At 36.4% G+C, this 23,823-nt stretch overlaps 1 long non-coding RNA gene across 1 annotated transcript in view; it reads right to left on the bottom strand.

Annotated features, from left to right (window-relative positions):
• LOC127175870 (uncharacterized) overlaps nt 1–23,823 on the bottom strand; it is a 63,975-nt gene that overhangs the window by 28,358 nt on the left and 11,794 nt on the right. Inside the window, exon 2 of the long non-coding RNA XR_007829034.1 lies at nt 19,153–19,280. This is a non-coding gene — a long non-coding RNA (uncharacterized LOC127175870). The remainder of the gene's footprint in view (nt 1–19,152; nt 19,281–23,823) is intronic.

The following is a 23,823-nucleotide window of genomic DNA, read 5'->3' as shown; positions in this document are numbered from 1 at the left end:
TCTTCAGTGGCGATCTCAGCAAAAAATATCAAACACAAATTAATATTTTTGGTCACAAATGCGCCCATTTTAGTTGCAGTCTGGTGCCCAGATTCATGTTTAGTATTTCATGCTAGTAAAATGAAGAAATGATTGGTTCACATGCTGTTTAAGCCTGAGGCGTGCTTGAATGTCTTAAATGACAACATTTTAAAGCGGACACTTTGTTTCATACCAAAAGTACCCTGGTCTGTTTTGTCCTTTGGTGCATTTCAGTGCCCTATTTGCTTCAAAATTTATTGCTCATTGCGTAAGAGCGCCATGGCTTGTCGCACATTGTGAAGGGTCAAATGTGATTTAATTTTACATATGTGGGATTTTCATCTCTCGCACTGTATTATACACACTGTTATATTTAATAGATTAACCCATTTTATAAATATTGGCAGATAACACTGCTGAAAAAAAATAGAAACCATCACATAATGTGCAATGGGTTTACTGGTTATAATGAGAATTGTACTGGTTTTAATGGAAACTGTAACAGTGCCTATTGGTTTCTCCTCATAATTGGTTGTCTTCTATTGGTGGCTTGTTAAACCACTAAATCCTAATGAAATATGTCCCAAAACACACCACTGGAAACCATTTTTAAATGGTTTTAATGATTAAAAGTTGATGGTTTGTAATGCTTGTAATGGTATTTGTAGTGCAAACCATTAGAATTTCTGTGATGCTTCTATTGTTTTTTCAGCAGGAAAGTTTATTAGTAGGTGCATTGTTTCAAGTGAATTTAGGCATCACAACATACTGTATGAAAATTATTAGTGTCTTAATGAATGACTTACATGCAAAATAGTTTAAAAAAAAGATACCAATCAACACTAATATTTTGTATCACCACTTTATATCTCACAATGTGTTTATATTTATCAATTGCAACTTTGTTTCTCATAATGTCACTTTATATCTCAATGTGAGTTCATATCTTGCAATTGCAATTTCACTTCTCATATTATCAACTAACAAGAAATGAAGTTATATTTTGAGATATCAAAAAAAACTTTGAAGTAGAAAATAGGTTTCAAAACAAGATTTTTAAATTCAATCATTGCTGGGGCAGAAATAATCTAGCCTATGATTCATCAAATAACTGCACAGCACATGTACACGTCAATAAACAAGAGCAGCATGTGTTCAATATCAATGGAGAAGTTAAACTAAAAACTAAACCAAGGTGATGCCATACTACTCATAAATGTTACACATAATTACTCATGACATTACTCATAAATGGCATAACAACTGCCAACAGAGAGATAATACTAGACTTACAGCCTGACATGTTTAAAAAAAAATGTAATCTATCACAAACGTCTTTAGTGCCATAAAATGTGTCTTTAAAAAGAAGGCTGCTGGCTGAATGATTCCTTTTGTGCCAGGCAGTGAGCCAAGTACTGGATGAAACGTGTGTATTTGTAATACGTAGTAAACCTTAGAGTGTGTAGTTTAAAAATTCATGCTGCGATCCTTGTTGCTGACGAGCGTTGTGCATGCATTATTGCATTTGGCCTCAGCACAGAACAGAATGTGTGTCTACTACTGAATAATGGCTGTGAGTCCACTATGACACTGAGACGCTAATGAGCACGTAGCTTCAGGCGTACTAAGCAACACTGTCTGCCACTGAGAAAGTCACACAAATCCCTGCAGTAAAACGAAACAGCTGCATCATATCAGAGCGTTTAGCAGAGCCCACAAGTGGAGGAGCATCTGTTAAACTGCGCGATTAGCAACTGCCTCTTATGGAGCTGTAGATCGATAAACCACAAGTACAGCATTTAACAGGCAATATTTTAAAGGCTGTAGAGAGCGTGACCTGCCAAACTCACATCCTGAATGAAGAGCTCTCGACACACCCAAGCGCTCCTCCACTTTCCCTTTAGTGCACCTATCTGTGAAGTTCCCTAGCCAACGTCAAAGAGGGGCTTGTCACTACCTCCCCTCATTCACATTTGTCCACTCAAACGTGGCAGAGGAAAAAAGGCACAGATGTTAATCTCTCTCTTATCCCCTCCTTTTTATTAAGGGAGATTAAAAAGAATAGAGCGCAATTTGGATGAAGGCCAAGGCAGACTAGATGTGCAAAGTATTTCTGGATTATTTCCACTTAGTACAGGCGGGGGCTGAAAGGACGGCTGTCTTGTTAGCTGGTGTGTCATTGAAGACTTCACAAGCCAGTTGGTCAACCGGAATCACAATAAACGGTGCTTGTGCCACGACAAAATTCCCATGGAGGTTGATTTGCGCAGATTTTGCACGGCTCGAGTTAAATATGAAGATTTGAGATGAGAAGTTGGGGTAACAACTTCTTCCGAGGGTTCGGTTGCTAGAGACCTCAGTCCCGTCTTTCATGTTTTCGGTTAAAAGAAGTAGAAGTGGAAGCGTACCGAGGCTAAAAAGGACTGCTTCTATTTGTTAATCTCTTTCTCTATCTTTTCATATGGCCAGACCTTCCTTTTTTGATTCCTTTCACCTCAAAAGAAAGAGAAAAAAGTTAGTCAGTCCCCTGTTCCTTTTGTTGTGCTCTTTCTTCTCTGCACTCTTTATACTTTTATCCTAATCCCAACCATGCATGAGTGATCAGTTGTGTCCTGTTGTTTCACTGTTCTGCTAGTTTTCAATCGGTAGGGTTCCGTCTTTGTTCCCTTTCAGCGAGAAACACAGAGAAAGGTAAAGAGAGGGAAGGGTAATGAAACCTCCTCCACAGACTTACTCCTTTGTCTTCCTGATCAGGTTTATTTTGCTTTTTCTTTTAGAGATATAACTGACTGTAATTAGGAGAGATCGGCGCTGTGATGATGTGTTCTTTGCCAGCTCTTAGTCTTTGGAGAGCGCTCGAAATGCCTCATCAAAGCCGACTGATGAAGTCCAGCGGTCACAGAGCCGGAGCAGGTTTTGATGTATGAATTCGATATAAAGATCAGCAGATGTCAGGCCCTGTCCAAAGGCCATACCTGACAGGTGAAGAATGCTCTCATCCAACATGAAGCAAACAGGCACGAGGACATCTAAAATTCTACCTGAAACATGAACAAGCTGCACCACGAGGGCCTGGGGGTTTGTTGGTAGCTGTTTGGATGTTTGGCTTCTGTTTTCCCAGCAGTCAAACGGGGGTTTTGATCCCTGGACACGCTGGGAATATATAGAAAGAACTGAATTCTAGCTATTTAATCAAAAAAACGGATGTATTGACATCCTCAAGCCATGGTGAGCACTATAAATTGTTCTGTGTGGAAAAACGTGTGCTATTTTTGCTGTCTGCATATAGGTATCAATAACGTAACACTCTTTTTTGGTTGTTGTATTTATAAAAACAAAATACATATAACTGAATAGACCACCTCAATATAGTGAGACCACTTCGGTACAGAGACTTTTATTTTCGCATTAAAATTGTTAACTTAAAAAGAAAATATATATATAATAATTAATTTACACACACACACACACACACACACACACACACACACATATATATATATACACACACACACACATACATTATATATTATTATTATTATTATTTATTATTATTATTATTATTATTAACAATAATCAAATTAATAAAATTATTAAATATACCTCTTTGGTATAGAAAAAGACTAATGTCCACATTAAATTAAAACATTTTTAAATTTAAAAAAGAAAAAAAAAGAAAAGACATTTATTGTTTTAAATAATAATAATAATAATAAATTATTATTATTATTATTATTATAGAATTTATTAGTAGTACTTTCAGTATTTCAGTGGTTTTTAGTAGTAGTATTTTCAGAATAAAGTAATTTTAGAGTAATATTTGAAAAATATGGCCCAACTAACATGCAAAAACCTAATTAGACCACTTATTTTATTATTATTATTATTATTATTTTATAAATAAATCTTTTACCAAAACTGAGTAATATTTGAAAAAAATATGGTCCAAATAACATGCAAAAACCTCCAGAAAAAAAATTACAGGAAATGATATCAAAGTCCCTGCAGACTCTTATGACTGTGTGTCAAAATTCATAAGTCTTTTAAAATGGCAAGGCAAACTTAGTTCAGAATGTAAAATGTCATGTTGTGCAACTCACCAAAAAAGTAAATATATTTATAAATTATTAATTTGTGATGTTTGTAGAAATCCTTATTTCTTGGTAAAAATATATGTAAAAGCATATTAATTATTAAAAATAATAATTGAAGACGTGTACACTCACGTGTTCAAGGTGTATGGAAAATATCTTGACAATACCACGCTGCATTTTTAATACATGAACACAAGAAGTATATTTTTATATGAGTTTACTACTTTTTCCCCCCTTTTCTTTAGAGTGAACACATTATACAACATTGACCCATATACCTCTGAATCCTGAGTCGTTTGAGCTTCATTTACTTCTTCTCTATGCATGACTGTTATGAGATGCATAATAATTTGATTCTCTGCTTCTCCGCAGAGTAAAGGCTCTGGTCAGTGTGTCCTCTGTTCAAAGGGACAGTCATTGTTGCAGACTGATCCCTCCTCTCTGTGGTTGTCGGGCCTAATTAAAACTATTCTGGGGGCGTGGGGTGAGCTGAGGGGGAGGGGCCGGCCAGCACTCCACAGGAAATTATGATCGCAAATGTCTTCCTGTCGAGTCCTGCGCTTGGCACTATAAAGTGAGGCGAGCCGGCAGCACCTGAAAGGGGCTGGAATCCGAGCAGACATCCACATCATCCCGGTCCATAGTCCAGCGGGGTCGCACACAAGTGGCCTTTGTGGCCGGCGAAAAACGGGATTAAGGAGGGGTCTTCAAGAGAATTGATTTTCTGTAGAGAACAATGAGTGGGTGAGAGGAGCTGGGGCCAGAGCTCTGAATCACACAGCCTCAGTGCCCCATGAAAGGCCAAAGCCGCACAACACTGAGATTAAAGCAATCAGGTTCTTTACCCCCGCTCTCCCCCCGCCCCTCGCCGCCACATTACACACTCGGCTCACAATAAGCAGAATAGGCCCAAAAGAAGAGGGATGAAACGGACTGTTTGCTTTTGCCTTCTCCTCCGGCCCTCCAAACGCCGCAAGGCTGCACTGAACGGCCTGGCGGATTTCGTTAAAGCAACAGCGCGCCGTAAACGTAGCATCCGTCCTTCTGGACTTGGCGGCAAAGAGGACGACAATGTCAGGGTGAAGATGACGTGGTGTGGTGATGGGATCAAGGGTTACACATGAAAGAGGCGGGCTGTGCGGGTGCAGCTGTGCGTACCATTCAGTCAATAATTTGCATGCATTTAGTCCAAGCCTGAAAACATTGAGCTGGCTGCTTTGAGAACGTAAGCAACCTTATTGTCATTAAATACGCCATATTAAAACTCACGTAAAAGTGGAGTTCACCCAAAAATGAAAATTCTCTCCTCGTGAACTCAGCCTAATGTCATTCCAAAACTGTACATGCACAAAAGATGCTGTTTTTGTAAACATATGTTTTGTGTCATATTGTAAAAGTCAACAGGACTCAAAATTTTCAAGCTACAAAAAGGACATAAAGGCAGCATGAAATTGATACATATAACTTAATGCATGCATACACAAACTACATTAATATGATAGAACAAACCTCAAGTGTCAACTAACATCAAACCTCATTGGTTCTCATATGCCACGTGACCAAATATCATGACGTGTGAGGTACACTGCTGTTCAAAAGTTTGGGATCAATACGATTTTTTTATGTTTTTTTTTTTTAAACGTTTCTTATGCTCATCAAGACTGCATTTATTTGATCAAAAATACAGAAAAAAAAAAACTGTAAAATAATATTACAATATAAATAACAGTTTTCTGTTTTAATATACTTTAAAATGGAATTTATTTCTCTGAAGCAAAGCTGAAATTTCAGCATCATTACTCCAGTCTTCAGTGTCACATCATCCTTCAGAAATCATTCTAATATTGTATGCTGATTTATAATCAGTGTTGGAAAGGGTTGTGCTGCTTAATATTTTTTTTTTTTTTTTTTTGGAACCTGTGATTTTTTCAGGATTCTTTGGTAAATAAAAAGTTAAAAAGAACAGCGTTTATTCAAAATAGAATTTATAGTGTTAGAATTATTAATTCTAATCAAAATATTTTTTTTTATTATTTCTTAACTTTTTTTTAACTACTTTTATTCAACAAGGATGTTTTTAATGGATAAAAAGTGACTGTAAAGACTTATATTTTGAATAAATGTTGTTCTTTTTAACTTAAAAAGTATCACAGGATCCAAAAAAAAAAAAAATATATATATATATATATATATATATATATATTAAGCAGCACAACTGTTTCCAACACTGATAATAAATCAGCATATTAGAATGATTTCTGAAGGATCATGTGACTCTAAAAACAGGAGTGATGGCTGATGTAAATTCAGTGCTGTGTCACAGAAATAAATTATATTTTAAAGTATATTAAAATAAGAAACCAATATTAGAAATTGCAATAATATTTCACAATATCAATATTTTTGATCAAATAAATAAAGTCTTGATGAGCATATGAGACTCCATTAAAAAAAAAAAAAAAACACATTAAAAATCATACTGATCCCAAACTTTTGAACAGCAGTGTAGGTGTTGCCATATTTAATGTATTCGCATGAATAAAGGTTTAAATTTCAATCTTTTCATCACACAAAGTGATTGTGTCTCTTCAAAAGACTTGAAATTAATCCATTTAATTCTACTGGTGTTTTATATAGGCATGTTCTTTTTGGATAAATTTAGTCTCACTGACTTTCATAAAAAGCTAAAACACTCTTTAAAACATCTTTTTCATTTCGAGGAAAGAAAGCCATACAAGTCTGGAACAACATGAAGGTGATGTTGCTTTTAAGAGAGGAATACAAAAGAAAATCTAAAGTGCTGCAGAGACAGATAAGGACGTTCGTTTTTTGACCGGGTACGGGGGTTAAGTGTGGACTCTTTCAGAAAGGAGCTTCTCTCTCCAACCAGGGATCAGATTCGTAAGGTCGATGAGCACTAAGCCCCTCTGCCTGTCCAGAAAGAGGGCTGCGATCTCCCTTTGTGGCTCACTGGGAAGTGTTGGTGCACTTGCCGGCCCCGTTCCATCATTAAACAGATTGCGAGCAGGCTGCTGAAGGCCACGGCCAGGACTGGAGGAGCGGCAGCCACTTCATTAGGGGTATTATGAGGGAAAAGGGCTTTTCTTCTGTCCCCCATAGTCCAGAACGCTCAGGTCTGTTAAATCGTGTAATTCTCTTCTAGCGAGGCACAGCGAGAGCACTTTAGATGCACGACAACTCCGAGAAATTAATTATATTCATTTTCTGGAATACGCTCAGAATAAGAGGGAATTTGATATCGGCTGTCCTGTGTTATTTTCTCTCCTCCTCTTCCCTTCTCTCTTGTCTTTTTCCAGCTGGCGCTTTGAAGTGTTCCTGTTTTTGTTCTGGGATGGCTGCGCATCCCACTGCTCCCCGAGCTTTGATATCTCCGGTGGGGTGAGGGGTTACCAGGCAGAGGTCTGGAGCTGGGATATCCTAACTTCTCTCTCCAAGAGGGCTGACCTCTGCACCCGAGGGGCGGTGCGAGCGATTCCAAAAGCACGGCTCCTTTTGATGTGCCCTCTTTCAGAGCACTTAATTAGCCAGTGGATGAACATTTAGCTTGAGCGAGCATATGTCCTTAAAGTCACTGACTGCCTTTTTGTTGTAAGTCAGAGCGTGGTAAGGGCCATTGAAACAATGACGCCTTGGAACACTAACTTGTTTGGATTGAGAATTGACTAAACCCGCCTGTTTACAGAACAGCACTGGCTGAAAAGAATGAAAACAGTCTTCTTTCAGAAGACGAATGCTCTCTTGACATCGTATTGTTTTATAGGGCTGGCCTACAAACAGCAGGTAGACTTTCAAAATGCCAGACTGTTCATATTTTGATCCTTACATTTACATTACTCATGATGATATGGTGATTTTTGCATGAAGAAGATTCTGACAGTGATACATCCAGATATATTTATCATAAAGTTTCTTAGTTTTTTCTCTTCTTTCTTCAGTAATCTTCAAAACATGATTTCTCAGTAACAGTAAATACAGCACAAGAACAAACTGGAAAAGTACTTAAAAGTATTTTTGATACATTAGAGTGAATAAGTGGTTGCATTACAGTACAAGATAATGTGACCGATATTGAAAAGTGTGGTGTTGAACTAGAATTAAATATGATGGCTGGTACTGGTAAAAACTGACCATTATTTTCATGTTGCAGATAAAAACATAACCAATAAACTACATAAGTTCAATAATATCATAAATAAATAAATAATTAAATAATAATAATATTTAAATATTAAATAAATAAATACTGTGTATATTTATTATGTATACATAAATATACACACACACGCATGTACATATTTAAGAAAAATATGTTATGTTTATATATTAAATATAATATAATTTGTAAGAATATAAATATATACATGCAAATATATATATTTTTTTAAATGCAAACTGTATGTGTCTTTATATAATAAATATACAAAGTATACACATGTATTATAAAAACAAAAACTTTTATTTTGGATGTTATTAATCATTTGAACAGCACTAATTAAAATATATATAAATAGATATTAATTCTGAGATTTGATCAAGACAGTGTTTTTAAATAAATCATGTTTGAGATTTAAGCAAAGATCTACATCTAAATTTAAAAATAACCGAAATGAAAATGAACAATTTAAAAAAAAATACAGAAACAATCATGGCAAAATGGACGATATGGCAAAAATATCATATCACTTTTTTTTTTTTCAGAAATATTACAATTCAGGATTTTAATCATGATTCTTTATCATGTTGGTTTTACTATTTTGTAAATGGTCTGAGCAGTACAACCAAACTAATTTCCTTTTTTAAAAACAAAGCCTTTCAAGGTAACAAAGTATAGGATTAAAAAAAAAGAATGGCAGATATTTAGGTCAAAGTGAGCGAAGATAATCTTTGTCATTTTATCTTTGTTATTAAAAAATTAGAACAAAGATACACATTATAAATAAACATAATACAAATAAAACAAAAAGTGCTTTATTTTTCAGGTACAGTAGGTGTAGCAATGGCATTCAAGAAATGGAATTAACAAATATAAAAAATAAAACACTATATACTTTTACACTATATGCATCAATTGTAGCCTACACTGATTCTTATTAAAGCAACTATGTTAAAGTTCCTCAGTCAAGAGCACCTTTATACCGTTATTTACTCACCCTCAGGTTGTTTTAAACCTGAATGAGTTTCTTTTTTCGCCTGAACGTTATCTATTCGATCATTTCTATTACTGAATTCAGTGGAGACCAGCTACCCACATTCTTCATAATATCTTATTTTGTGTTTTGCACAAGAAAAAAATCAATACAGGTTTGGGGCAACATGTAAGTGAGTAAATAATGACGGAATTATAATTTTGGGGTGAACGATCTCTTTAATGACAAACGAAAGCATTTTTAGTACTGTCGCTTTTTTTTCTATCAAAAATCGCCATATCGCACACCCCTAATTCAAAAGGATATATCTAATATCGGTCGTTAACCGATATATCAAGCATTCCTAATCATAATTTACCCTATTAAAGGTAAATTGTGTAGCTAAATCACCATCCCGACACACCAATTTTGGCTCGACTAATAGCATGACTTTGGGATGGAGCCATTTGTGACCCTGGATCACAAAATCAGTCATAAGGGTCAATTTTTCAAAATTGGGATTTATACATCTGAAAGCTGAATAAATATGCTTTCCATTAATGTATGGTTTGTTAGGACAGGACAATATTTGGTCGAGATACAACTATTTGAAAACCTGGAATCTGAGGGTGCAAAAAAAATCTAAATATTGACAAAATTGCCTTTTAAAGTTGTCCAAACAAAGTACTTAATGTATATTACTAATCAAAAATTAAGTTTTGATATATTTACAGTAATAATTTAACAAAATATCTTCATAGAACACGATCTTTACTTAATTTCCTAATGATTTTTGCCATAAAAGAAAAATCTATAATTTTGACCCATACAATGTATTTTTGGCTACTGCTACAAATATACCCCAGCGACTTAAGACTGGTTTTGTGGTCCAGGGTCACATTTGTCCAATCAAGGGCAGACAGAACCTGTTTGATATTTGCAGTTCTGTTTGGTAAGGCTTGTGAAGCAAAAATGACACGGTTCAGCTTTAAAGAACCAAGCGAAATAATACAGTACAACTACACAGAAGTAAATATGTTTGAGAAATTCAGGGGATCCATATTAATAAGCACAACTGTAAAAATAATAAATGAAAGTTAAAAATATTATACTCTGTTTCTCATGAAAAAGCTTCAGCTGAACTTTCAGATCTCACTGTGTTGTAATTAAGACATGAAAGGAGTCTGCAATATCTCAGGAAAATAGTATAATTACGAAGCTCTTATTACTGAAACCATCCAGCAGTCCCACAACCCTCTCTCAACATCTTCTCAAGCTAGATAAACACTTACCCAAAATGCCTGAGAGCTTCATGTCCATTTTGGAAACAGTTAACATCAATATATGACAATATGAATGTCATGAAGCCTGCCGTGAAAGGTAGGGCTTTTTTAAGGATCCAATTTCCAGTTCCTCCTGCTCTCAATACCCATAAAGTGGGTCGCTGCTGCCCAGGAGAAGCAGCCTCAGCTGGAACATGCTGAATTCATCAGGCCTGGAAAATCAATTCTTTATTGCAGCACTTTGTGGCTAATAATTTCCCTGTGTCTCAGTAGGAAAGAGCAAATAAAGCGTGTTTGTTTCATTTTGGAGGTCCAGTAAAACTCCCCCATGCTGCTGGTCAGACTGTGACTCCTCTCCACACCTAACTAATATAACCTTGATCGCCTACAGTACTGCAAAACACACTGGCTGCCTATGAACATACACTATACAAGCCCAATTATACATAGAAAGGCTGCACGAGTGATTATGGGAAAAAACATATCTACTTGCATGTAAAGACTGATCATTTCCCTTAAGGTTTGAAGAACAACAATAGACACTCATTAGGGAACAAAATCCTTTTGACATCACACCACAGGCATTCGGTTTGAGTTTCAGTAATATATGCCTTATGTCAGTAAAGCTTCCAGAAATCATCTAAACAGAATTCTTAAGCAAGAAAAAAAAAAACAGCAGGGAAAAAAAAAAAAAAAAAAAAAAAAAAATCACTGGACTTCAGACTCTGCTATGACAAACTAAAAGATGTGTTCCCAAAAGCTAGATCCTTTTGTCTAACAAGCATAAAAAGATTTTAAGAGATTTACTTGCCGCCTCTGACTTAAACATCAAGGCTTAACCTATTTCTTTATGAATAAGGAGCTGCAGTATCGCAGCGGAGCTCAGAGCAGAACCTGATGATTCAGACTTCCACTCGGCCTGGCATATGAGAGCTGGAGCCTTAATGACTTTGTTCCCATGCGTTTCAGTCATGCTTTGTGACATCTGATCAAACACAGTTGGCACACGCTCAGCGGCAGTTACTGTACATGGCCAGAGACCGAAAGACAGAGCGAGAACATGTTGTTCAGCGAGAGGGGGGATTTGAATGAAATGGACTGTGGAGTCTCTGAGATCAACCGCTGCTGGATGCTGTGAGCATGATGGACGGATCTGATACCATTTTGTGGCCTAATGAGGTAGCAAATCAACTCCGGCGGGGAAAAGAAATGCCCTGCGCTTTTTTTTACTCCTTTCAAAAACTATTTTCCGAGTCGAACAGAATGTCTTTTTCTATAAGCATTTCTCTCTCTAGTAAACAGTAAGGTTAATATAGGAGTGTGTGTATGAATTTATATCTGCGTTTAGTGTGTGTGCTTGAATGTGTTGTTCTGCTGAGGTGTTTTGCAGTCAGTCAACGTTTGCCAGTTCACACAGATGATCTACAGACTGCCTACCTGTGGCTGGCCGATCGATTATCTCTGTGGGATTCTCCAACAATAGCCGAGACCGGCTTTCTGTTCTCCTCAGCTTGCATCACACTCTTTCATACCTTCTTAACTCCATTCTCAAGTCCACTACTATAGACAGCATACCATGGACATGTTTATAGTGCTTCGGTTAGACCTGCGTATCACCAGAGGCTGACTCAGATGCTTCTCAGTTCGTGCCACCCACAAAACACTTCAGTCATTTCGCACACAAATCATAGTTCTAGACTAAGAAAATCTCAGAGTGTCAAAAACATTCAGTGATTTTAAAAATGTATCACTTATAAGTGATATATATGTAAAATCAATCAAACAAGGGAACACAGGAGGTGTGACCCTGTTACGAGCAAGATTCCGTAAAATGTCACAGCATAAGATGATTATGTTTGGCTATAATCCAGATATTAAACATTTGGGCAATAGAAATATTTGTTTTCAAGTTATGGCAGATAATAAGATTATTGTTACTATATTACTGAGCACAAATAAATTTAGAATAAAACGGTAAAAACTAAAATCAAGTCGCAATCACATGAGAATGTACAGTACAAAATAAAATGTTAAAAAATGTACAAATATTCACTTTGAGGTTTTAAGGAGGAACTGTAATTTTTTTTTTTTTTTTAGATATTTTAATTGAGAGCTAGATTTAAGTGAATGTTAAGTGATGACTAAGGTCACCTGAATATAAAAGTAGAAAAAATAAGCCAATATCAGCCAATAACCAATACAGAACCAAAATATTATGCATCCCTAATAACAACATAAAATTAACTCCACAACAGGGTGGTCAAGACCATGACATGAAGTGTCTTTTTCCATAATTCTAAGGGGGTTTATTTTGGAGTAATGACTGACACTATATTATCAAAGCTACTTATCAAACAAATTAATGCATGCTAGGTAATGCTAATTTAATGTTAAAATGATTTGATTCTGTGAGAAGACAAACACAGAACTAGCACAGAGCAGGAGACTGACTGCCAGAAACTAGTGATTGGCGATACACTCCATAGTCAGCTTGTGATACACAATATCATCATGCTAATTTATTTAATTATTTACTTAGTTTCATAGCCAGAGAGTGAACCAGGGTACCCAGGGTAAACTCCAGAGTAACCCAGGTGAAAAACAAGTGGACTTTAATAATGGACCTACAGACTACTTTTGTACTTGATATATTAAGAAGTATTCTTTAGTACTTCTTAAGATACTCTAAGTGTACTCAAATGTGCTAGTTTGGGACACCATAAACATGAACTAAAATGTGCTGTTAACACAGGCCTAATATTTCTATATTAAAAAATGAATTCCGTTGTAGTACACTTGAACCAATCCTTCATATATAAAAGAAGTATATAATAGTGGTGTACTACAAGTGGTAACTAAATACATTTTTAAATACAAAAATTGTATGTTAAAAGCACATTTTAGTTCATATTCATGGTGTCCCAAAATAGCACATTTTGAGTACACTTAGATGTCCTTAAGATGATCTTACGTACTAAAGAATAATTTTAAGTATATTAAGTACAAAAGTGCACCTGTTTTTCATCTGGAAAGACTAAAGTAGCCCAATGTTAGCGTATTCTCTTCGTATATCTACTTAGTCATATACATGTCATGTCATAAAATATTTCTAACATGACTAAATTTGTATTTAACATGATCATTACTTAAAAAATAACTGTAAGTTACTCATAATAAGGCTTAAGTTTCCTCAGGTATTCAAACAGCAGCTCTAGAAAACAAGTAAAGAACATATACATCAAAGAACATCACTGACTTTAGTCTAGCACGAGTTAATGCATTGGAAAAAACACTCCCATTATAATCAGTGAAGCTATCTCTTATAAGTACATCACATGTACATCTGCACTTTGTTGTTTATGATCAGAGAATTTGCGAGAGAGATCAGAATTTAGTCAATGAGCGCACCAATCAACAGCAACACTCCAGTGTTTCAACGATGACTCATCTGAATGCCTCTGATTGGCCATTTGCATTCATAAGATCAACAGAATTGTGTGTGATTGGTTACAAGTTGCAACACTGTAAAAAGAAATGTGACGGGACAAATAAGCTCTAATATTAATTATCTAATAATAATAATAATAATAATAATAATAGCCTAATATTAATAATAACGGAGTGTCTATTTACACTAAATGCAAATAGCCCACCTTGTTGGCAGAGGCTATTAACACTAACTCCACCCACCAACGTGTGATTAGGGTAGTCAAGACAACAAAAGACCATTGTCAAACATCAGCTCCAGTGGTTTAGATAGAGAAGTGCGTGTTGTAATCTTTGACGTGATCAACCAGAGTTTGAATCCACCTTTATCCCTTTTCAAATCTCATATTACACCAGAAAGGCATTTTTTTTTTTTTAATAAAAATGAAGGAAATAATCAAAAAGTTGAAAATAAATTATCGAGTAGGGTTAGGGTAGGTGTAAGGAAGGGTTTATTATCCCAATAAGGTGGCATTCATTTAATAATTTGAATTAAAATTATAATTTACACTACACAAATAGGTTATTATTGCACAGTGTTTTTATAATGTACTACAATATTGAGGTGCAGATAATTGCCACTATTTGCACTAAGCAGTATAAATAGCAGAAAATCCTGCTTTTTTAACAGTGTAAATAGAATCTATAGCTATTTGCACTTAGTGTAAACAGCATATTGCTAATAAATACTGCTATTTTCACTTAGTGTGAACAGAATCCATTGCTATTTTTTTACTTAATGTAAATAGCACCCATCGCTATTTGCACAGTGTAAATACCATCTATCGCTAAGAAAATATGCTATTTTCACATAGTGCAAATAGTAACTAATGGCCATTTACCCTTGTAACTAACTGTGCAAAGTGCAAATAGCCACTGCCTAATAATAAAAATAATAATTGATTTCTTGATAACGTCAAAGCAATGACATTATATTATCAACGTCACATCATCTATCGGCACAACCCTATAAGAAACAACAGTCAAGTATACAACTTAGCTTCTTACTATGGCTGATAATGGCTAAAAATGCAGGTACTGTACATACCGATAAAGAGAGTTGTATTGTAATCTCTCTACATAGAGCTTTAGCCTTGTTTAAGACCTCATATCTGCAGTGAACCACCAGTTCTACACTTCCTACTACTCGGTTCCCAGAGTGGTGATAAACACTCAACATATGGGAAATTACTGTTGGGTAATAAAAGGTTGTTGGCTTTTGCTGACATGTAATAAATTAAGCCGTTTGCATAGTAGAGCTACAACAGGGGCTCCTAAGAAACACCTATGTGGTACTTTTTTCATGTACACTGCCTTTTTTTACATTAACTCTGTTATATCTGTCGTAGTTGGTGGTAACACAGTGGGGTACATACACACAAATTACACACATAAAACTCCTGAAGCCTGGAAAATATTTTAATAGTTTCCGTCCCCCGCCATAACAACCGAACGTGCCACACTGGTGAACTCCGCGAGTATTACTGGTGCAATTAAATGCGAAATGCTGGGAGGACCAGGAGGGAAAAGATGTCCAAAATGGCAGTAAACAAGGGAAATGACACTTGACAAGTTGTAATTTATCGACGTTGTTTGAAAGGAAAAAGACTCACTGTTTTACAGAGAGAAAAGAGAGGCATGGGGAAGCGGGCGTTAAAGAAAACCATTCATAGAACGCAAATGCATCAAAAGCAACCCAGAGCGGAGAGAAAAGAGGGAAAGAGAAAAGAGAAAGAGATAAAGAGACAGGGAGAGAGAGAGAACAGCGAGACTTCAAAGTCCATATGCAATAAGCAGTGCACACAGAGAGCAGTGCACATGATAGGACAGAGCGCAAGAAGAGCCCCCTGGAAGCTTGTGGGGGCCTCTCCTCATATCATCTCATCTCACAGAATACCAGATTTCAATCAGCAGCCTGCTGAAGAGCGACCATTACACAGAATGAGGAAGAGAGAGCGCAAGCACTCATAAATATACTTACCAACACCACCCGGCCCCAAAAATAAAATGTGGCCCAAACTGTGCTTGCATTTGGGGAAAAAACCGTCAAGTAAAAACCACCAGTTTTTCACGCTTTTTTAAAATACATAAAATGCTTTATTCTGCATCGATAGCACCGTGGTCTCCACAAATGTAATTGCATGTCACGTTCCGTGATAACAGGTACAAACAACTTGAGCGAATCTAGATAATAAGTCCAATTAGGTATTATCTTGGCTGGGAGTGAGAGGAGCTGCTCTGATAATGGTGCTATCGTTCCATCTCTACACATATGTCCATTACACCTCTGCATCTCGGTGCTATTAAAAGTGGCAGATTGATAGCTATTCAGCCAGTAAAATAACTCGGAATAGAATGTAAATTGTTCCAACAAAATGCACTGTCACCAATTTCAGCTAAAAGAAAATAAATAAATAAATAAGTACGAATAATAACAAGTGCACCGCTTCAATTTGTGCCTGGCAGATGGGTAATGGAATGATTATGGGTATTGTGTGATAAACTGGACATGTGTGAGTGTGTGTGTCTGCGAGTGAGCGTGTGTCTTCCGTCCATTATCAAGCAGTGATATTGTTGCACAAAAAGAATGTGCTTTTTTGGACTATTTACTAAAGAAGTGGCAAGCTCTATGAGTTTTTTCTCCAACGTAATGGTGAAATGATAGGTATCAAATAGATAGTGAGAGGCTAATATGAAATAAAATGAGCCTGGAAAGCTTACAAAAGCCTGTAAGTTGTAATCATTGAACAGCTAGTATTATATCTGCGAGCGCCTTATCTGCCTTCATGGCATTTGACACAAAACAAAACTGTGAAAAAGATTGTGTTTAGCGATTAAAATGATTATACTTTGCAACAGTTTTTTTAGATGCACGGAAATCTTCTGGGGATTTGAGCATCAAGTTTCAATTTATCCTTGGGGAAAAACAAAAAAAGCAGAAGAAACTGTTTTCCGAGCCTTGTTTGCTAGGCATGACACTCTCAGCGTAAATGAGGAGCGCAAACACGCTACATTAGAGGTGGGGAATAAATATTCCAATTCCAGCCCAAAGTGTCTTTATTTTGACTCAAATGTGAGATATGCCGTTGCCATGGTGATATGGTGCAGGCTGCAGCCCTCTCCCCAGCTGTTGGGAGGTTTTGTCTGTGTGTGTGCGTGTGTTTGTGCAAGCCCAAGCGCGCACATTGAAGCCCCGCTCTCGTGCTGTGTTCCCCTTTCAGCCGCCAGAATAGAGTCTCAACTAATCCGTGAAAGTTGCGGTGCTCTGAACCGCCAGCCAAGCCTTTTCCCACTGAATTGAGGGCCGGGGGTCTGCACTGGGCTTTACACTTGATTGGTCTTCGCCGTGGCAAGACTCCCCTCCCTGCTGGGTGTGGGCCCGTCCCCCTCGCTGTGCTGCTCGGGTCTAGGCTAATCGGCTTCTCCCCGCCGTAATTACCCACACCCGGCCTGGGCATGCTGAAGCCACCAGTCGTCTTTCTGTCTCTTTCTTCATCCCGGTCCCTCACCAGTACTGGCACCGGTGCCAATAGCGGCTCAAGTCTGTGGCATCGGGTGCTGGGCAAGGGGATGGTGGGCAAGCGAAAAGGTGGCTACATGCACAATCCCAGGATGATGGGTTTATTTGGCACGGCTAATCAGGTAATAGTTTGTCTCACAGAAGTGAAAGAAACTCACAGCTCTAACCAATTCGGATGACAATCACAGGGCGACTCTAGTAACCACACATGTAACGCATGTCAGACGCAGATGTTGAGCATCTCTACTAGCACACTTTTGGCACAGCAGTAGTAAAAAACGCAAACACTGTGACTGAGAATATTCTTTGTGCCCCAGATTTACAGCAAGATCAAACAGCTCCTCAAAGAAAGTCTTCATTTCCATTCAGCTGGAAAATAAGTGAGCCATATCAATATTGAGGTGGCCCTCTTAAGATGTTCTGTCACATTTCCAGTGCTCTATAAAGGCAAAGGAGAAGACAGTTCACAAAGATTACAGAGCAGTGCAAAGGATCTAGAGCGTTTTGTGGGGAGCGAGGGACACCAGAGGACATGGAGTGTTTATTGGACCCCCATTTGCTGCTAACATCTTATTATGGAGATTTTTTGTCCCTCCAAATCAGTCGGCAGTCACTCTCGCAAATCCTAAGACCCTCGCTCAGTCAGAGCAGATCAAAAGATAACTCACATTTCAAAATACGGAAGGGGAAAAAAAAAAGAAGAAAGGACAGCAGAGAAAAGAAGAGAGCCAGAAGGGGGCATACTGCTCTCTCTTTACATAGGCGAATAAGGCGTTTTAAGCATGGCATGTGTGTCTCCTTCCTTCTATCGTATTGCACTACCTACATTTTTCTCTCTCTTTCTCAAAAAAAAAAAAAAAAAAAACATTGTTATTTTTAGGTTTATTTCTCAGGGCGAATTTCATTTTCAACTGCACATCATAAACGAACCCTTACAGAAAATCTGTACTTAATGGTCCATTCATTGGAGGGGCAAAATGAAAGGTCTGGAATCTGGCTTCAGGAAGTATCGAGACCCCCTTGAAGCTGGAATGAAAAGTGTAAGTTTAGCCTCTCAGCTGTGCGTCTCAATCCATAATCCTGCCCCAAAACCCCAGCGGAGAGCAGCCTGACACTCCCATGGCGTTCCTGACCAGTGAAGGCCTGGCCTGTGCAGATTTATGGAGTTCAGCTCCGTGCCTTACTCTCCTAGTTAAGCTGAGACTTTGAGTCAGGCTGCTAGAAGTTGCACAAGAAAATAGATCTGGCCGTTCCAAGCTCCAAGCTACACATAAACCGTCAATCATATCGGAGGTGTATAAAGACAATAAACAAGGTGAGTGTTTATGTACGTTATGTGCAGTATGCTGTTTTATAAGTGTTCTTGCGGTCACATAAATATTTTATAGACGTAGACATGTTGTGATTGATAGATCAGGTAATTAGAGTGGGTGTGTACATGCATGTACTCCCTAATTGCGAGTTGATGTTGTTTGCATTCTGGCGAGGCCGAAGATGCATTTGCTGTACCATGGTTAAATTAGTTTCAAATAAATAAGTTCAAGTATATCCACAGCTCAGCTTGAAAGAAGTGTTACTTGAGGGGGGATTACATTACTCACCCTATTCCAGGGTGATCATGAGTTGCAGATGATGGATTTTCATGTTGCTGCGTTGGCAGAAAACAGTTGGTCATATGGATCTTGTGTTCTTCTTAAAAATACTTACAAAACTTCAGCACTGACCCGGCCTGTCAAGAAAGAATTAAAAATGTATTGATTCCGTTAAAATATTCCTGAGATGTGGAGATGTTAAAAAGACTATGTGATTTGGGAGATCTATTATTAATTAAGAACATTATACATCTTCAAAGAGTTCTTAAGCCTTTAATTGCAAAAAGTATCAAATTAAGTTCTCTTTCAGGGTATTTAAAACGGTGCGAGTGCTCACACAGAATTCCTTAGCTGTTTGCCATCTTCAGATTGCATGAAATTAAGTATGTACCTGATTGAAAGGCCTAATTAAGCACAGAAAGATTATATCAACATTTGATTAATACAGTGTGACTTGCTAGTTATTCACTTTGCCTTTTTCTGTCCAAACAAGATTTTCTCTTCTGGCTGACTTTGTCAATTCAGGATAAAGTCACCTCTGGACAACAAGCTCAGTGTGAGAGCGAGCGCAAGTGTGTGTGTGTGGACATGGTGGGTGGGGGAGCAGGTGTGAGATTGGCTCTTCAATGAGCCTCATCTTGTCCCATGTTGGGCGCTTTGGTGCATTTGTGTGTATGTGTGTGTGCGAAAAAGAAAGAAAAGAAGGGAGGCATGTGGCATAGCTATTACTCAATAGTGTCTGGAACATTCGGAGCGGAAGATGAGAATCGTAGTCGCTACTTCAAAATGTGCATTTTCCGTCAGGGCCGGACAAAACGAGCGCGTGTGACACGGGTGTTTGGTGTGGCGTTGTAAATGTTGTATTAAAGGTGTCATACATTGAGAATGGAGGCACATTCAGAGAGAGCCAGACAAAATGGCTGCCTCTTTGTGCGGTAGTGAGCGAGAGCTGTAAGTGATATGATATTTGTAGTAACGCAGCGCAAATCGCATTTCCCATCGCATGAGTAATCGCGCACTTATGAATAGATTGTGTTTTTCTGCATAATGACATGAAGATCTATCATTTCTTTCTTGATTTATCCACAGCCAGGATGTTATTTCCCGCAGACACACACCCACATACCCCACCCACAGTTTGGGTACCTTGTTTTGTTTGAAAAGAAAAAAAATGGTGATGTAACACTCCTCTGTACTAACCTGCCCCATTTTTAAACTAAAACTTTGCCTAATAACGCAACTATTTCCTTTTCTCCTTACCCGCTTATAAAGAGATCCATATGAATTTTGTTTCCCCACCTTTCTGGGGATAAATCACACCAAAGGGGGATGAAAATATGAGAGTTGATTTAAACCATAAACATATGCCGTTGCATCACTCCTCAGAAGCGGTCTTTGAGAATATGGAGCATGTCTTTAAGGCTAGAGGGACATTGTGGAGTATCTTTTAGTATCTTTGATACTAAAAAAGTACTTTTCATTAAGACTTATTAGTTTGTAAAAAATGACAGCCCTGTATCTCTTTGACTTTTTTTTTAAAGCTTTTATAAAAAGAAGGAAAAAGCCTCTTTATCCCATCCCCTCCCTCTCTCTTTTTCTCTCTGTATGTAAGGTTAACGTTGGGATCATGTGAGAGCTTTTTTTTCGTAATTTGGAAGGAGAAGAAAGAGAAAGGTAACTTTCTCTCCTCTACATTCCAAATCTCCCAGGTCCGGAGAGCTTGACTGGAGAAATGGGAACGGCAGCACAGTAAGAACTCGCTGTTTGCTTTTGGACTTTTTCATGAGCGGACAGAGAAGGGACTCATTCCAAACACTACAAACAGCATGTGGACTTAATATGGAAGTGTAGTTCTCACATTCTTTCATTCTATTCCATTCGATGTATACTGAGAAAAAAAAAACATTTTAGTCACTATACAGGACTTTCTAAGTGACCTAATCAGTCTACATAAAACCACATAAATATCCCATTAAATGATCCAACTATACCTATTCAAACTGATTTGTATAAACTATTTCGAAGTGGAAAGCGCAGCTGATTTTTTAAAGGTTCACAAGCTCCCAGCATGCACTGCAGCAAGAATAAACTATGCGGTTACTCTTATAGGATTGCTGTTTGCTGACTTTATCCTGTTGTTGTTTTTGTCATCGCTGTTGTTTATTTATTGTGCGGTGATATTCAAAATGCATTTTTTTTTAAACGTTTGTCGATTGTTGTTGTGTTAAGATCTTCAAGTGTATATAAAAAAATACCACATATAATATTTTTGGTTTTGCAAAATGTTCTCTTAGGAAACAAATATACTACAGTTCACTTTAAATGGGTAAAAATTAAAACTGATAAGTAAATGAATGTGCGTTGGCAATACTCGAATATTTAAAATGCATTTTTTTTCCCAAAAACTTTTTATGCAGTGTACACTATCTACATAGATATATTCACTGTATTAAATAAATAAATATAATTAATTATATATAAATACACACATACTACGGCCCACACAGTGCTTAATTTTAATAATTATAAATGCACAAACACACTTTGTACTTTTAGCACATGAGAGTTTAGCATATCACTAAATAGTGCAAACCTACTGGTGTGCAGTAAAATGATGCAAATGAACAGATGACTGTAAATATCAATTAAAAGAGATGGAGTTTGAGTGGCACTCAGTAAAGAAGTGTAAAATGAGCTGATGACAGAGTCTGATGTCCCCAACACTGAGGAACATGTGAAAAACAGATGGTACGCTTTCATTCAGCATTCTCCTAGTGTTTCCCTTCTCACACAGAGGAACCATCTGAATAAGAGAGCAGTTTTGATCAGGCATGCGCCTCTGTCGATTCCCTCCTATCATTAAGTATGATTAGTTTATGACTCGGTATAAACCATTCATGACCATTCTCCTTGAAGAAGTAAAAAGCCGCACTGAAAATTAAAAAGTTTTGCCAATTAGATTCTGTCATGAAATACCTAATGAAGCGAGCCAGCGTTTGATGCTGCGGGTAAACTTTACCAACAAGACAAACAATACAAGAAATGAGACAAAGTCTTCTAAAACAGATGGAGAAAACAAAAATGCAAAATAAGCCGAGGACGCATTAATGGCTTTTTTGTTGATTTTCAAAAAAGGAAAAGCTAATAAACAATCATTGTTTAATCTAAACGCTTTTATCCATCTCTAGTTTCAACTGTTTGTAATACAAACAACAAACTTTGCACTAATTAAAAATGTGAAAATATGCAAGGAAAACTTTCAAGGCATGCACTGTAAAACTTTTCAAATATTAGAATTACTATTATTCAAATAATAATAATTCCACTTTGACAACTTAATATATTTCTGATAATATTTTTTTTGCATGCATAATATAATATTGAACAACATGAAACCATTAAAAAATTATTATGTTGAAAAGTAAAAAGATTTGTGTTTATTCATTAGGATTTATTTAATTAATTTAACGATGAATTGAGTTTGTATGTTATGCGGTTTACAATCTCTTTTTACCAAAAAAAGGCCACCTGTTTTTTGTTTTTTTTCCACATTATAATGCAATTTAATGCTGTTTACAATTGTATTAGTATGCAGTGGTCTTTTAAATATAATTGTCTTTGAAACTTTAAAATACTTCAGAACATTCAACATTTTACAAATGATTTATTTTATGTTTTTTCCTTGATAGCCGCTACAATTTTTGTAGCAGTTTCCTATATAAATGAGAGTTAAAATAATGGTGCATTATACAATAAGAAAAACAAGACAGCAACTTACATGAACATTAACTATATCCGAAAAAGATCTGTTAAATCTTGCTTTAAATAAATACTGATTTTAACCAATTCAAATCATTATTAGATGATTATTTAAAAACATTTTTACAACCTTGTCGGCATGTTTAACATTTGCATCAATGCATTTAACACACCCTCAATTAACGAATGACATTTGCAAAATAAATTAATACACTCTCTTTGAATATGCTTAAAAAAAAAAAAATTCATTATTTATAGACATAAACAAATGTTATGATGCCGTTGCGACTCTATAATTCTGTGCATTGTGTGTCTTATAAATTAATGTGAAGTGTGTTTGTGTATTTCATTATATCATATAATTTATAATATAATAAATCATGTTTTTTTTTTTTTGTTTTGAAAGAGAAAAAAGTACATTTGTTTACTCTGAAAACAAAAGCCGATATATTTTAGGTATTCAAAAAGTATATAATGTTAACAAACTGTTACCACAATTTTTTATAAAATCAGTCATTATAAATGTGAGTGCTGTTTACAAGGAACAGAGCTTGAACGGCTTAAAAGTAACAAAACTGCTCACAGTTCAATTAATAATTATTTGATGTGATTGTGTGCAATTTTTTTGTTCGAATATGCCTTAGGAAAACTTAAGAAAGCTAGAGATTAAAAGTATTGTGCCGTTCAATCAAAAAAAGTCATGTTTTCATGTTTCATATCAATGAAAAACAAAGAACTTTGCTGTATTCCTGTTAAAATTATACTACACTAATTCAAACAGAAAATTAAAGAGAAAAAATATGAATGACATCCATAAACTTCTCTCTATAAGTACATATACTTGCATACTGGAAACTAACCAAAAGAACCATTAAATAAAACACGCAAAACAACGACAATTAAAAGTTAACCACTTTTAGA

This window comes from Labeo rohita, chromosome 14, assembly GCF_022985175.1.
Source record: "Labeo rohita strain BAU-BD-2019 chromosome 14, IGBB_LRoh.1.0, whole genome shotgun sequence".
NCBI classification, from domain to species: domain Eukaryota; kingdom Metazoa; phylum Chordata; class Actinopteri; order Cypriniformes; family Cyprinidae; genus Labeo; species Labeo rohita.
The sequence above is the reverse complement of the archived record's forward strand: the minus strand, read 5'-3'. Positions and strand labels throughout refer to the sequence as shown.